The following is a 16301-nucleotide window of genomic DNA, read 5'->3' on the forward strand; positions in this document are numbered from 1 at the left end:
TTAGGCTTATATGCTGTTATATTTGCTTATAAGTGAGTTCTGAGCTCAGTTGAGCCTAGTCATTTGCCGTTTACGGAGCTCATTTGCCGTTTAGCTCTTTTATTTCTAATTCGGAAAGGGAAATCTGCTCGGTATTCCTCGAAGTGTTGTAAGCATTCAGTTTTTCTTTGATATTTTCAGCTAAAATATCAAAAACAGACGCTCTATAGTCGCTAAACAGTAAACTACAGAAAAGGCTAAACGCTGAAACTGAATGCAGCTAGTATTCAAACTCTAAGCTACATCACGAATGGTTTATTCATAAACTTCAAATAACAATAAAAGACACTAGTTTGCACGGACTAGCCTAAACTGTGAAAGACTCAAGACGCAAAACAAAACTAAAACCTTTAAAATTCACCAGAGCCTCAACAAAAAAGATTTTTATTGGTCCCGTTTTCTTTTCACTTCTAGTGCTGGACACGCCTAATCAGTGAATCAAGGGTATTTCACTCATGTGGGCTCAGGACATAGGGGTTCACTCTAATGAATGCCAACACCGTCTCTGGATCCTACTTGTTTCTCTGTGGTGTTTTATTCAACCTTTTTCCACTGCTGCAGACGAATGTGGCAGAGACAAAAGAATCTGCATTAAGCTCGGAAGTGGACTGACCATAGTGTTGTCACTAATATTGACCGAATCGCTCAGAGAATCTCGGATGACCAATTTTTCATCACTCTCTGTCAAGTTAATCAATATCAAAATTGAGGGTGGCGGAAAACCAAGAGTAAATTCCTACCAAGCTCCGGATAATGTCACTAATCGCTACCTTAACATCAATGCACTCCTAATGAACCAAACCCTCATCACCAGGATCAATGCTCCTGGTGATTTCTTGGTGATCTCTGAATTAAAAATTACACACGTATTTTTACAGAGATCAGTTCCGATTAAAATCAGCCACTTAACTCATTTCATCACAGAGCGTCTATAGTCCGGGCGCCAGGTTTTGAAAATGTGAAACATACCACGATGGAATGGAGGAGGTACGAGAATCAGCCTACCCCCCTAAATCAACCATGCTGATTCAAAAAATACCAACGGCACTTGATTGAAAGGGGTGGTGTACCCCGAAACTTGACCCTTTATTATATTTTGGTGTTTCATGCAAGAAAATGCATCTTCCACAGAGTTTGAGGGGCAGTTTTCCACTCAAATACGAGATAGAAATGCCTAGAGGCCATAGAATGTCTTCATAAAAAACTTGCACGATTAGTTAGAAAAAATGGCAGCAATGACGCAGGAAAAGAAACTAAACAAAGTCAGAATTAACACTATTTATTTAATGCTCACATTCATTACGGGGTTTTTCCTAGTATCATTCCATTTCAAGTCATGCACAATTATTCCTCGTCTGAATCAGATCAGCCTCTCAGCTCTTCCCACAACAAGAGCACAAAATATTGCAACCTCTATCTGCACAAGGAAATTTTTGTCCACAAGATGTACACTAGCAACATGGTGAATCCGAATAGTGGATGGCCAAGCAGGAAGGGTTGATTTAATGGGTACTATGCATCTATTCTTCATCTCCCATCCAAAATCAAGAAGAGAAAGGTACGAGGGGCGAGGCATAAGGGCCTGCAGCATAATCCACCAATGGTAAACTCACCTTTTTACATGTAAGGCAAAGGAGTCGTCGGTTGGAGGCAGGCTCTTCAACGTTTTCTGGAGAGGGAACAAGTGAACGTGGAGTTCATTCAAACACGAAAGTTCCTCTGATTTTCTGTATGAGGCGATCAAAATCTCGCAACACAGCTTCATAATATCTTCCTCAAGCTCAACTACTCAGTCGATCTGTGTCCAAAATCTGTTCAGTAAGAGCAGATATTCAAGGTAACCACGGCACAGCTGCTCTAAGGATCGTCGTCTTTCCTTTGGAGAAAATGAAGCTCACAGTATCACAACCGGTTAAACAGTGCAAAAACACAATTGAATTCACTAGAGACAGTGGGAGTCTATTTGCAGGTTCAGTGATCGAAATGATTTTGTCCCGCGAGCGAACCGAAACATTAGGGGGTGGCATGACTTTGCTTTTCAATTGCCTTAAGAGACTGAAGCAAGATTACCACAATTTCTGTGTCCTTTGCTTCCATGAATACATCCGTGCACTCCGTCCCGGCACAGAAACCCGTGTGAAAAGTGACACAGGTATCTGCTTCTATCAGTTTTGTTCCTGTCAAATGACCATCCCAGTCACCAGCTCTTTCGGCAATTGAAAACTGAAGGAGGATCAGAACAAGCTTCATATACAAAATCCACAACTGAGCAGTAGGATTTGTAGTAAAACTGTCATAAAACTTATTAAACATGCTGCTCATTGACTCAAGATAGTTTTTGACATCTGAAAGAGGATCTCTTCAATCAATAGCTTGATGATCAAATCGTTCAGTCTTTCAAAATACTGAGACCCAAGCTCACTCTCGGCATGAAAACGTTCAAAAGCATCCCAATACAGTCTGAAACCGACGTTGGCGGCTTTTGCTCGCTAGATAGCAGTTTTTAGGAAATCTGAAGTTCAGACCTAAATTTAATAAACTTCTCCCCTTGTTTTAAAGTGCCGTTTTTAATTTGGTATCAGCATTTTTTAGGCTAGCTTTTGGTATATGTTTCATAATAACCCCATTCCGTCGTACCCCCTTTTTGAAATAAGCAGGATAGCCAAGCGTGGCGCCCTGATTACTAAGACTTTGACCAAAGTAGGCATTTTCATACGATCTGAAATTACTGGGAAATCACACATTATCCTTAAAGTGGTCATTTCTGTTCAAGACTTCATGTTTGACAAAGGTCTGCATAATTTTCTGTAGGGTTGTGGAAGTGAGCTCGAACACTTTTGCTCTCAAATTCTCGATTTAGCTCTTTCACCACCCGTAGTATATGTCCCGAAAGGAGGAAATAAGCCGAAGCTTAAGTTTTTCAAGTCACTCATGGATACTTGTTGCATTGGTAATATTGTCAGCAAGCATGATCTGGAGAAAAATATTTAGAACATTCCGCTGCTCCAGCAGTCTCGACTTCTTGCCTCGTTGGCAGCCAGCGTGCCTTAGACGGAAGAGAGTTTGGCAACTCGGACGAATTTTTGGCTGTCAGCAAATTCACCTTTTCTTTTGGGGCTGTACGGAACAAAATTGTACATGTCATATGCAAACTAAACGATTTTGGGATATCAGACATCGCATGCAGCGGTCTAGGAAAGAGCAAAAGAATGGCAAATACATCCAAAAGTAGTGAGCCATGACACATCTTTTTCTGGCAGCGAAGTCAGACGTACTTGTTTGCCAAGCATCGCTCTTGCGTTATCCAAAGCAAAACGAATGAGGATGGTTAAGGGAATATTTCGATTCCACGGTTCCTTCAAGTTAAGACTCTTCAACCTTAGGGTAGTTTCATCAGTGACGACTGGCATTGCAAAAATTCGGTCGACAATCTTTTCATCAATGATAGAATAAACACAAAACTTGATGATCGTAAGATCTATACTCTCATCTCTTAAAAGTGAAATTTCAACCCCGAATAAAATTCATCATCAGCAGCAGCAGAGATAATGTCATTTATCAAACCAGTTTGTTTCGTTTGCACCCAAGCTGCGTTTTCCATAATCACCGAATCAGTTGCTGTCTATTTCAGAAGACTAGGCAGGGTATCCATGACTGATATGGGGAGATACCACTAGGTTGAGTTCAAAAGCCACTGTCCTGTCTGCACACTTTTCTCTTTGTTTGATTGTTTCCCACTCCGCTTGCGGATCACTAGCTGACATCTGTTTTCTCCTCATTCACCGTTTGTATGTGTTGAACAGTTTTGAGTGTCCAATCATACTTGTCCAATTGTCAAAAATTGTTTTTTCACAGTGGCGACAATAGGTCTTTTTGGGGTTGTTTTTGTCCCAATATATCCAGTCTTTAAGACCATTCATCTGCAACTACTTTCTTGAAAACTATTTTCTGTTTTGCTGTGTACCCGTTTTGTGGAATTAATCAAAAAGAATATTTAAAAAAAATAATTTTTTAAAATAACATAAAATAACTCAATTAAACCAAACCTAAGAAAAAATAACGTAAAATACTCTAACACTCTAAAAACTAACTCAACGCCGCATCTACAAATAAATTAAAACCTAATATAATAGAAATAACAATAAATAACAGAGTGAAACTTAAAACGGGAAGAAATCAAAATGAGTAGGGCGCAAAACCCCTATGGCTTCCCAAGGCCAGAACAAAATTTGCACTTTACTGAAAAAAATACAAATGAATGTGCACTGTCAGTTTAATATACATATACTGATATTTAGTAATCAAAATGTTAAAATTATTTGATTTATTAAAGTTATAAAAGTAAAAACATTTTTGTTTTTTTCAGTAAAGTGCAAATTTTGTTCTGGCCTTGGGGAGGCATAGGGGTTTTGCGCCCAACTTATATTAATTTTTGCTCGTTTTGAGTTTGACTCGGTTATTTATTTTAATTTCTGTTCGTTTTGGGTTTCATTTATTTATTGATGCTGATTTGTGGTAGTTTCGAGCTTGGTAGATTATTTGATTTTATTTTTAGCTTATTTTTTTTTAAATGGAATTCTGTACTTTTCTTTCAAAAACTTTTTTTGTGGAAAAATTTTTTTTAATTAATTTCTGTTCGTTTTATATTGACATATTCTTTTCAGGGAAAAAGAAAATAACACTTTAAATCTTTTTGTTTTTTAAGACTTTATAGTTTGACCTGCTATTTGTATGCTGGAGGAAAATTTTCAGCAATTTTTAACAACATTCACCATTTTAAAAATCTGGACACAAATAGTACTTTTTAACTTAGTTTCAAACCTCCTCTAGTTGACCTGAAATGGAAAACTTGATACCATTCGACAAAAAAATCTGTTTAGTTTCTTTGATAGCTTTGATACACTTACACTATTTTGATTTGGTTACATTTTAAGAGCAGAAGTAGTCTCGAAAGTTTGAACATAATACCCTCAGTCGTTCTTGGGATACTGCTGAGATGCGTTATTGGGAATTAGCATTATCACAGTGCATTTAATTTAATCTTGAGGCAACATTTAGTTTTTAAACATAATGGGAGGGTGGCAGTGGTAGGGGGATTAGTTGCCCTCCAATCACTTTCGACTATTAAAAAGGGCATCAGCCCTTTCTATTTTCAATCGAATGAGCCCCTTTCGTAGTTCCCACGACAACTCCTTTGATACGAAGTGCCCTGGTCTAAACGACAACAACAACAACAAAAATATTACTAATCACTTTCGACTATTAAAAAGCGCACTAGCCCTTTGAATTTCAAATCAAATGAGGCCTTTTCTGAAGTTTCTACGACAACGTCTTCTATAAAAACCTTATATGCCACCAGGATATAACCCAAACACCGGCTCCGGAGACCTGTGGTGGAATATCCTCCTCAAATACATATGGTGTATCTGGAACAAAGCTCTGCTAATGCAAATAGCAATATAGTATCGGAGTTTGAATGTGTTTGGGGGAAAGATGAACATGGGGGGGGGCTTGTTGCCTCCATTTACTTTCGACTATTAAAAAGGGCACTAGCCCGTGAAATTTCCAATCCAATTAGCTTTTTTTGAAGTTTCGACGACAACGCCTTCTATAAAAACATTATATTCCCCCTGGGCATAACTTAAAACCCTTCCCTGAGGGTTGTGGGGGTGTCCTCGTCAAAACATATTTTCTATCTGGAAATCAATCACGCTGAAGAAAATGGCTATCTCAAAATTTTGATTGGATGTGTTTGGGTGAATGATGGACGGGGGGCGGCTAGTTGCCCTCCAATTACTTTCAACTATTAAAAAGTGCACTAGCCCTTTGAATTTCCAATCAAATGAGCCCCTTTTGAAGTTTCTATGATGACGCCTTCTATAAAAACCGTATATACCCCAGGATATAACTTAAAACCCTTGCCCAGAGGGTTGTTGGGGAGTGTCCTCCTCAAAAACGCATTTTCTATCTGGAAATCAACTACGCTGAACAAAATGGTTATCTGAAAATTTTAATTGGATGTGTTCGAGAGAATAATGGGTGTGGGGCAGGGGCTAGTTCCCCTCCAATCACTTTTGACTATTAAGAATGGAACTAGCCCTTTGAATTTCCAATCAAATGAGCCCCTTTTGAAGTTTCTATGACAACACCTTCTATAAAAACCTTATAGACGCCATGATATAACTTAAAACCCTTGCCCTGAGGGTTGTTCGGGAGTATCCTCCTCAAAAATGTATTTTCTATCTGGAAATCAACTACGCTGAACAAAATGGCTATCTCAAAATTTTAATTGGATGTAGGCGTGGGGGGATAGTTGCACTCCAATCACTTTCGACTATTAAAAAGGGTACTAGCCCTTTGAATTTCCAATCAAATGAGCCTGTTTTGAAGTTTCTACGACAACGCCTTCTATAAAAACCTTATATACCGCCAGGGTCTAACTTAAAACCCTTGCCCTGAGGGTTGTTCGGGAGTGTCCACCTCAAAAATGTATTTGCTATCTGGAAATCAACTACGCTGAACAAAATGGCTATCTCAAAATTTTAATTGGATGTATTTGGGGGAATGATGGGCGTGGGGGGGATAGTTGCTCTCCAATCACTTTTGACTATTAAAAAGGGTACTAGCCCTATGAATTTCCAATCGAATGAGCCTGTTTTGAAGTTTCTACGACAACGCCTTCTATAAAAACCTTATATGCCGCCAGGGCATAACTTAAAACCCTTGCCCTGAGGGTTGTGGGGGAGCGTCCCCCTCAAAAACATATTTTCTATCTGGAAATCAACTACGCTGAACAAAATGGCTATCTCAAAATTTTGATTGGATGTGTTTGCGGGAATGATGGGCGTAGGGGGGGACTATTTGCCCTCCAATCACTTTCGACTATTAAAAAGGACAATAGCCACTCCAATTTCCAATCGAATGAGCCCTTTTCGAAGTTTCTACGACGACTCCTTCGATATGAAGTCCTCAGTTATGGAGAAAAAAAAAACAAAATACAATGCATTTTGTCTACATCGTTCTTTACTGAAGCACTATTAGCACACTGCCTATGTAAAGTTGAGTTTGAGAGGGGGGTTCGTTAACATTCAATCACTTTCAACTATTAAAAAGGGCACTAGCATTTTGAATTTCCCATCAAATGAGCCTTTTTGAAGTTTCTATGACAACGCCTTCTATAAAAACCTTATATGCCCCCAGGGCATAACTTAAAACCCTTGCCCCGAGGGTTGTGGGGGATTTTCGTCCTGAAAAATATATTTTCTATATGGAAAACAACTACGCTGAACAAAATGGCTACCTCAAAATTTTGATTGGATGTGTTTGGGGAATGATGGGCGTGGGGGGGGGCTAGTTGCCCTCCAATCACTTTCGACTATCAAAAGGGGCACTAGCCCTTTGAATTTCCAATCGAATGAGCCTGTCTTAAAGTTTCTACGACAACGCCTTCTACAAAAACCTTATATGCCCCCAGGGCATAACTTAAAACCCTTGCCCCGAGGGTTGTGGGGGAGTGTCCTCCTCAAAAACATATGTTTTATGCGGAAATCAATTCCGCTGAACAAAATGGCTATCTCAAAATTTTGATTGGATGTGTTTGGGGGAATGATGGGCGCGGGGGGCTAATTGCCCTCCAATCACTTTTGACTATTAAAAAGTGCACTAGCCGTTTGAGTGTCATATCGAATGAGCCTTTCTTGAAGTTTCTACGACAATACCTTATACAAGAAACTTACTTGCCCCCAGAGCATAAATTAAAATACTTGTCCCAAGGGTTTTTGGGTAGTTTCCTTCTCAGAAAGACATTTTCTATCTGAAAATCAGCTATCTCGAACAAAATAAATATCTAAAATTTTTACTGGATGTGTTTTGGGAAGAGATGGGCGTGAGGGGGGGGTTAGTTACCCTCCAATCACTTTTGACTATTAAAAAGTGCCCTAGCCACTCCAATTTCCAATCGAATGAGCCCTTTTTGAAGTTTCTACGACAACTCCTTCGATACGAAGTGCCCGGGTATGGAGAAAAAAAACAACACATTGTGCCCACATCGTTCTTTACTTAGGCAGCGCTAGCGCGCTGCCTGTGATGTTTCTTACTTTACTGATGCTCTTACTTTATTTCTTACTGATGCTCTTACTGATGTTTCTTACTTTACTGATGCTCATTCTGATGCTCTTCCATATTAGCATGATTTTTTTCTTCTTCTGTTTACTTTCAGCAATAAATGCTCGTAAGCTTTTGCATCAGAAGCCACAAAATCTGGCAGGTACATATAAATGTCTACAGAATCATCGCTACAGAGTGGCGACAATTTTATCCCTGTGAAAAAATGTAAAACTCATGATTCCTAAGCAAATCCATGATTTCACGAGAAACAAATGTTTTTTTTTTAATCAAGCCCATGGATCTCCTTGGCATTTCCAATATCCATGGCAGTGGTCAGAAAATCCATGTTTTCATGAATAAATCCATGGTGGTGGCAACCCTGATCGCCACTATGGGACTGGTTTACGTAAACTGTTAGACTAAAACTCCGGTTTGTATATTGCAAATAACTCAAGCTTTTGCTTCGTTACCCGCTCTACCAGAGAAACTCATTCATTTTAAGATTGCAAAATATGGTGAGCCCAATTGTCATTGTGCCATCTACTGAAAAAATTGCTGAAAAAAGGCTTGCAAAACTTGTTCAAGTTTTTGCCTCTACATCTGATCTCTGAGTGTGAGTGAAGAAGTTATTGTTTAATTTGTTCGTTGGCGCTGAAGTATTTTGATTTTCTTTTATATTTTTTTGTATTTTTCCGCTCTTCTTTTTATTCTGGTGTGAGTGGGCAAAAGTAAAATTATTACTATTGATGTTGCCCAGACATGCATCGGCAATAAAACATTCAGTTTGGCCTGCTATTAGATGGAAATGCAAATACCAAACTACTCACCGACAAAAACGAGAAAACCAAAACAGGACAAAATCTAATGTGTTCTGAGTCATTCAATTAAAATTGAATTGCAGCACGATTAAAGAAGAAAACTTTCTCGCACTCTAGAATTTATCAAACAGTTCGTGGTAACGAACTGTAAGTAAGGAGCGACCCGAAGGTGGGTCGCTTTATGTGGCTTTATGTGGGAGGATCTTTCCATGAAGGACGTTTTCATGGGGAAAGGGACATTGCTATGAAGGGGGTGCCGGATTTCCCAGCATTATTTAAAAAAACGATCAGAAATTTAAAAAATCGTGATTAAGGGGTCATTTTTAAAGAATTGGAACAAAATTCGAACTTTAGCTTAAAGAGCAAGGTATTGACTAGGGGGTGAACCCCCTAATATACGTGTAAAAATATATAAATATAGAAGGTCGTTACGTAAGTTACTTCGTAAGTTACGTATATTTATTACTAATAAAACGTTCGTAAATAAATTAAACAACTTTCGAGAAAGCGATTTAGCCAAATAAAAGTAAAATTAATATGCAAGTTTTGTTTAATTTTTCATGTACGGTGAGCCAAAATCAAAACCTGCGTTAATTCAAAAACGTTCAGAAATTAAATAAAAAAAACAAGTTTTTTTTAACTGAAAGTAATGAACAACGTTAAAACTTAAAACGAACAGAAATTATTCCGTATATGAAAGGGGCTGTCCCCTTCTCAACGCCTCGCTCTTTGCGCTAAAGTTTGACTTTCTCACAACTCTATTTTTTTCTTAAACAATAAAAAACTTTAGCGTCAAGAGCGAGGCGTTGCGGAGGGCACAGCCCCTTTCATATACGGAATAATTTCTGTTCGTTTTAAGTTTTAACGTCGTTCCTTACTTTCAATTAAAAAAACTTGTTTTTTTTATTTTATATTTTAAAGAAACAAAGGTTTGGGTTCTAGAATATGGGAATTTACCATGCATCAGGAGGAACTTGCTGGACTAGCCTCCAAACCACCATCAATCCAAACCATTCCGCATCTGAATCAAACCAGAAATCACCCCTTGGCACAGTTCATAATTACTTGTGGCGAAAAACAAAAAGGTTCACTAGAATGATAGGGACACCATCTTAATGAAACATGGAGTAACATTCTGAAACATAATGAAACATTCTTCTGGGTTCTACCCCATAGGACATTTATGTAAGATACAAATGTTGATACCAACCGAGGATACAAAATTAGTAAATGGCTACAGGGTTAAGGTTAGGAGGGTATAATTAGTGACTGGCAATGCAAGAGAATATCCCCCAGGGACCACAGTTGGGTAAGGCTAGAGCTTGATAAGTAAATCCCACCTTGCTATGTAAGGCCACAACCATCTGTTGGTTAAAAGGACTGACTATTATCTCTGACCAGATGGGACTCTTCCCCCATTTCTAGGACCAAGCGTCTCTGAAAACTGGCAGTACACACCTTCGATCCCTTCTCAGGCTCACCCAATTCAATCATATCTTCAATACCAAAAAGTACCACCCCACTCTTCCGATGCAGGTGTGATCCTTTCCATTCTATCTCCCGATCATTGATATTTTCCTCTTAAAGAGCGGACAGCTTCTCCTTCCCCTTGAGCTCACAATTAAGGCTGTCAAAAATGACTGCAGTAAAGTATTACTGTCCATCACACATCCACACAGTCTGAATTTCAAATTAAGTTTCTTTTTTGTGTCTCTCTTTTCTTTCTTGTCTTTCCTTACTTTCGAAGTAGGAACAAACAAGTTATATTAGAATAGGAACTGAACAACAGTCTCTGTCCTTTTATCCTGAATTTTCAAATTACACTCCTTTTTGCAAATCATCTTTCTCTTCCACTTTTTCTCAAATATTCAATTAAAAGAAATAAATAATTTAGAAATGGGGATCGTATTCCAACATTTCGATTCTCATATCGAAGCTTCATAATGTGGATCATTTATAAATCAAACTATCATTTCGAATCTCTTTTCTCTCATTTAGTTTTCATTACTTTTGTGGACGAAATAAATAAATGGTGATTGATCGAGAACTAAATTCACACATTTAATTAAGGGGCGAGAGCTGTCCGAAGCGCTTGGCTATCTCTTCAATGCTAATGAAATTTTCTTTGTTTATAGTAATAGGCTTATTAAAGAACGCAAACTGGGATGCAACTCGAGTAGCGGTTTTAGGCCTGATAATCTGGGGGGCAAGGTATACCACGGGCATACGTTTTATATAAAATAAAGGAATTCAATGTTGTATGTTAATAAAAACAGGGGGGCAGCTGCCCCCCTTTCCAGGCCTAGAACGACCGCTGTGCAACTCATGCGGTAAACTTGAGATTATATTTAATTATAAAATTCTTTCCAATGTTCTGTCTATTTCTTAAATGAATTTTTATTTAAAAAATTATCTTGATTTGTTCAAGAAAACTTTAAATACAAGTTAATTTCAATTGGTACAAGCTTACAAAGAGTTTACAGAAGAACAATTTCACTACATAGTTTGTGTTGATTTAACTCTGTGAAAAACTCTTTGTCATGCTTTCTTTTTTACTCTAACCACTTGCCATCAATTTGAAGTTATTGACCGAGTAGGTTTGACAACCTTTACGCCCTCTAACTTAATTAGACGAAATTTGACAGCAGAGTGTCTCAAATTTCGGGTCAGCGTTTCAACATGCGCTGAGCATGATCAGTGGCGAATCCAGGTGGTAGGACGTGGGGTGCCCCCCCCAGCTCCCTAACCTAGTGATGGATTTGGGTTAGGGTCACTTGCTTTCGTTGGGGTTCGGACAGAAGTTATTTTCTTGTAATTGGTTTTTAACAGTTGAGTTATTAATAAGTATTTAATTGTCAAGGCTGTTTCTTTTTGAAAACAAGTTCGAAACAAATTTTCACAAACTTTGTCTGGTCTCTGTTAGACTTAACGGTAGTATTTTCCCATTATATAGACACTTTTAAAAGGTCAAGTTTGGTTGATGCTAATGAAATAAAATAAAATAGGATGAATATATAATGTATTACAGGTAATTTTACTTGGTAAAAAAAAATAGTTTATAAACAAATTTGGGCTATATATTTGCACATTAGGGGGGGGGGGGTGTAGCATTCCATATATTAAATACGTAACCTAACCTAACCTAAGTATCTCCCTACCCCCTAAACACCAACAAACAACAGTTTAAATATCGTATACGCAATGAAAACGACGCTATGGATTGCATTACTCTGAAGCCATCTCTTGAATTAACCCGTCAAAAACGGGCTTTTCGTGACTGGTTTCCTTGTAAATGCCCGCATAATAGGAAAGTACCGATTTAACTGATGGCGCATACTGCTTAAAGTATTTAATCAAATGTAGATTAATCAAGGGAGTCTGTCCGTATTACCACAAAAGCCAACTAAGAGGCGAAAGTCTTCATTTCGCAATAACAAGGAGGGGCAATTTAAAATCCAAACTTCTTTAGGCTATCGAAATGATATTTCCGGATTGTGCTGTCACAATGGGGCTGAAAAACTTAGTATTTAAATTTTTCTGACGATTTTGGTCTTATTCAAATATTTTAAGATGATTAGAAGAGGAAATTCTTCACCGAAACTTCACCAAATGCTGAGGTAGACATCGCCCGTGCAATAAATAGAAAGGGCGGGAACAGAAGTGAAGAAATATACTTTTTCTCATAAAATTGTGAATTCTGTGATTTAAGCAAAATATATCGAAGTTTAATAGTAGAAAGATACACTACGTTGTTATCAAAAGTGAAATTTTGATTGGTCAATCAAAGTGGAGACTGTCTATTAAGACACTATTTTTAAAAAGAAATAGTGATTAGTTCATGCTTCATTACCTATACTTAAAGCCTCCTCTTAAATGTCTTCTATGTATTTCTATCTCTTTGTTCTATTTTTCTTGTTACATCCCTAAAAGAGCTAGTATTTAATGTTTAATACATCTTTTACGAATATACAAGTTGTATCTTAATCTGCATTTCCTACTTTTTATTACTATCATAATTACTAAACGATGCCACATAGTTAGGCGACATGCTAAATGGTTTGACCTGTACAAATAGTCACAAAAATGTATGACCCCAAAAGACGGTTCAACACCAATTTTTTTTTTAAATACAGAGCTTAACTCACTCGATATAATGGTCAGAAGTAAAAAGACGAAAAATTATGCAGAAAATATTAAATATCATATATTTTTAATAGATGGTGAACCGCTTTTTATTTTTTTATGGCTAGGTAATTTTTATAACTTACTATTTTTTGTGTCAATATTTTCGTACCATTTTAATTTCAAAAGATTTATTTAAACTTTAACCGTCACCTGATTTTAGATTAAATTTACGACCATTTCCACTACCCGGTGGAAGAAGCTGCGAGCCTGGCAAGCGGTAGGTCAACCTGGAGGTGCTTAGTCTCATCGTTCTCTACGCCAAACCCTCGGCAGGAGCCTCAAGTCAAGTAAGTCATTTCCAATACCTACCTATGACGCATAATTGTCAAGGTTCCTTTTAAATTACTGGTATTTCTTTGGTCGCAAGTTTATCGAAGCAACCTATTATGCACCCTTCGCTAAAAAAAAATCGTGGATCCACCCTGAGTATGATATATTTAAATTTAAAGGAATTTGCCGTTGTTTAACACCAGTTAAACTTTGCTATCTAGTTCAGTAAGTTCTATCAAAAAGTGTGAAGGACTTTGTGAAATATAGGGGAAAGTGCAATAGAAGAGGGCTTGGATTGATTAATGTGCGAAAGGTTAAGGAAAATATAAACAAATATGCATGAAACTGGGAAAGCCAAGGCTTTCAAAGTATTTATTGGATTTAGGTGAAGTATCTATGCAAGAGGAAACCAGAATAAATCCACTGATACTAAAAACAAGGTACTAATTTAATTATATAAGCAACGTCAATACATCCATAGACGCGAAAATTCATGGAGATATAAAACTTGGGCTTTATATTTGACCATTAGGCGTGTTACAGTATGTAGTAAACTGATGCACTCTTATAAATGATACAAGTAAGTACGTAAGTGAGTTTATTTTTAACCCGCAATAATAAAAAAATGGATGTGGAGTAAAGGACAAAAATAAAAAAAACTATATACACGCAAGGAACAAAAATATTATAGCCTGCAAGGAAATACAAACAAAAGCACAACACAAAACAACCTAGCTATGTCCAGCTATGTCAATTACAAATTGGTGAAAAATTACCGAGAGGAGCACTGGCAGTCATCGTTTTCAGAGTATCAGCTCTCAGATCTTAGCGATGTCGCCAAGCAGCACTGGCAAATTGGCAAGTCCAAAACGAGAAATAATCTTTCGGTTTCGATACCATCTTGGTAAATATAATAAGAATTTATGATATTTGAAATATATTCTTCTTAACTGAAGAAGGTCATTATTCCTCATTAAAGGCGGGAAACCAGAAAGAAACAGAATTGTTGGAAAGCAAAAACTATGGTGAAGTTTACATAGACTTCGACGACTGCACATTCCTCTATCTAGCAAGATTTTGCCATACGAGATACGAATACAGTGTAAAGAACTAGCAACCAAAGACGAACATGTAGCCAAAAGTGTAACAGAAAAGTAACGCCAAGCCATTTCATCTTTGAAACACACTCAGGGAGTATTGTACCCACACGTAATGGGAGCAAGGTTAGAAATATTAAAACAAAGAAACTCGCATTTAGAAGCATTTGCAGAAAGTCCGACTTTGCCCAGAACACCAGTCAGAACATACAGATTCGTAGCGAGGCCTGACCTAATATGGCTAACCAATAGTAAGTCATCAGAATAACCAATATGACTAACACCATCATTTTTTTTTTTTTAAACACAGTAGGACACAACTTTCGCAGACTTTCTGCAGCCTCACATCAAACAATATATGGAGACAGCATACCACCTTGCTTGATTCCCTTCTTTACTTTGATAGACTCAGATATATCGGACATCCATCTCAACCGAACATACGAATTATAGTACCAATATTACCACGTTTAATATTGGTATTGTATACAACTAACCTTAACCACTGTGTGGTCTTCGTCGCTATTTACGTCTAGCTTATGGGGAGCAGTTGACCTATGATGTCTTTTATTTTATTAGTTTATGGAAAAACACGCTAATATCATTAATCAACGAAGAAATGTTTTAATGATCGTATTTTATTGTGAGTTTCTTGCATATTTTCATTTGTTTTGCTGAGGACGGCCCTTGGATAATAGCGTTGAAATATTCATATAGGTTTAATTTTCCACTGTCTTATGAAAAAATTCCCTGTTCTTTCAACTTGTAGTTTGTACTTAACACATTCAATATGAACTGAGGCTGCAGCGGCTGACTTCAAACAATACACGAGCTGGTAATAGTAACAAATTAAGACCAATTTGAGCTGCCGGTGACCTCGCTGAGGTTTGTAAAAGGTGAAAAGGCACGTTCAAGCTCGAAAACAGCGAGCAAAGAATATACAAATAAACTTTAGAATTTACTCGTTTCCAAATTGGACTATTTGAGACCATTTATTATGGTTAGATGAACAGTCAAAAGCAAGTAGAGCAGGTACTTCTATTTCACAAGTTAAAGGCAGATGGTCATTCTCAATTTTATCATCCAAAACAATGACAGGAGGAATCACGAGTCATCTGTTTGGAGCTACAATAAGGTTTGATCGAGCATAATCACGATGATGAATGCAGGTGAGAAGTTTGTCTTTGTTGACCAGCTAAAAGTCACTTAGTAAAGTATGAAAGAACAGGTCACGTCTTTCCGATCGGGACAGAAAATTAGCATTAATACAACCAGCCATAATCCAGTTTAATCACCGTTTAGTCACTCTTAGCAGAAGTGTCCTGAGTGGCTGGTAAGCATCCACGAAGGAAGATAGGGATGAAATGTTTTTGCGATGGCATGGCATATAGACATTCATGAAGGCCAGATTACCGCATTTAATTGCCAGCAAGTTATGATCAGAAGACAGAACCTCAGGCTTTTAAGAGGAGCGAAATAAAGTTGCAAGGCCAACAGATGGTCGTACACAAGTTTTTTTTTACCATCACGTAAAAACGCGTGATGAGTGGACGAAGGTTTAAGAGCATCTTTGTTAGATTTAGTTAGAAAATGTTCCTGTAGAAAGACTGTATCATAATCAAACGGCTCATCAATCTGAGGATCTTTGTCTTTGGTTCCTTTAAAATTAAGTAAAGCAAAGCACAATTTATTGCCACTACGTGTCATTTTTAACCTTGTTCAGAGCTTTTTCGGACACTGTATATCTGTGACTATAGGAAACGTGATCACCCCCAGAATTAGTGCG

This window comes from Artemia sp. Qi Xiang Cuo, chromosome 3 (genome assembly GCF_049724085.1).
Source record: "Artemia sp. Qi Xiang Cuo chromosome 3, ASM4972408v1, whole genome shotgun sequence".
NCBI lineage: Eukaryota > Metazoa > Arthropoda > Branchiopoda > Anostraca > Artemiidae > Artemia > Artemia sp. Qi Xiang Cuo.